Below are 964 nucleotides of genomic sequence, written 5' to 3'. Positions count from 1 at the left end.
GACTTGCTGTCTTGGTCACAGATGCGCCAGCAAGACGTGCACCAACAATTTGTCCTCTTTTGAACTCTGGTATGTCACCCATAATGTTGTGTGCATTTCAATATTTTGAGCAAAACTGTGCTCTTACCCTGCTAATTGAACCTTCACACTCTGCTCTTACTGGTGCAATGTGCAATCAATGAAGACTGGCTACCAGGCTGGTCCAATTTAGTCATGAAACCTCCCACACTAAAATGACAGGTGTTTCAGTTTCATTGTCCAACCCCTGTAGATTCATGCTGCATATAAATTGCAGAAGGATACCAATTCTGGTCCAGTACTGTGTTTTTAAAAAAGAAGGCAAGGTTGACAAACTTCAACAATAGTTGAGTAGAAGACTGTAAGGCAAAGAGGTTTGACCCCTCCTTGAACCTCCACCTTAACGTGGTGGAGGGGTTTGAGTGTTCGAATGATCCTAGAGGCTATGTTGTCTGGGGCTTAAATGCCCCTGGTAGGGTCTCCCATGGCAAACAGGCTCTAGGTGATGGGTCAGACAAAAAGCTATTCAAGACACCCTCGTGAGGACCACACAATTGAGGCACGTGATGTCGCCCAGTACGGCGGAGTCGGGGTATCACAAAATGTGGGCCAAGTGGGAGCTTCAAAGCACAACAGCCCCATGGGACTCCAGTGGGATGCATATTTCTTTGGGCTTAGGAACTGGTACATAATTCGAGGCCACGCTTATGCCCTACATTGTTAGACCCATCTAGGCCAACTTTAAAATGTGGCCGTATCATATTGTGACAGCGGATCCACCATTGGCTTCACTGAGGGCCCACTGGGCTTAGCGCAGTTAAATTAAAACATTATTGTTTTGACTGGTCATAATGTCTAAACAGAAGCCCCAATAAAACAAATCTGAACAATTCCTTCAACAGGAAATGGACAGTTTCCTTCAATGAAACATTACAGTGTAACTATG

The sequence above is a fragment of the Girardinichthys multiradiatus genome, chromosome 8 (genome assembly GCF_021462225.1).
Source record: "Girardinichthys multiradiatus isolate DD_20200921_A chromosome 8, DD_fGirMul_XY1, whole genome shotgun sequence".
NCBI lineage: Eukaryota > Metazoa > Chordata > Actinopteri > Cyprinodontiformes > Goodeidae > Girardinichthys > Girardinichthys multiradiatus.
This window is presented reverse-complemented; position numbering follows the sequence as displayed.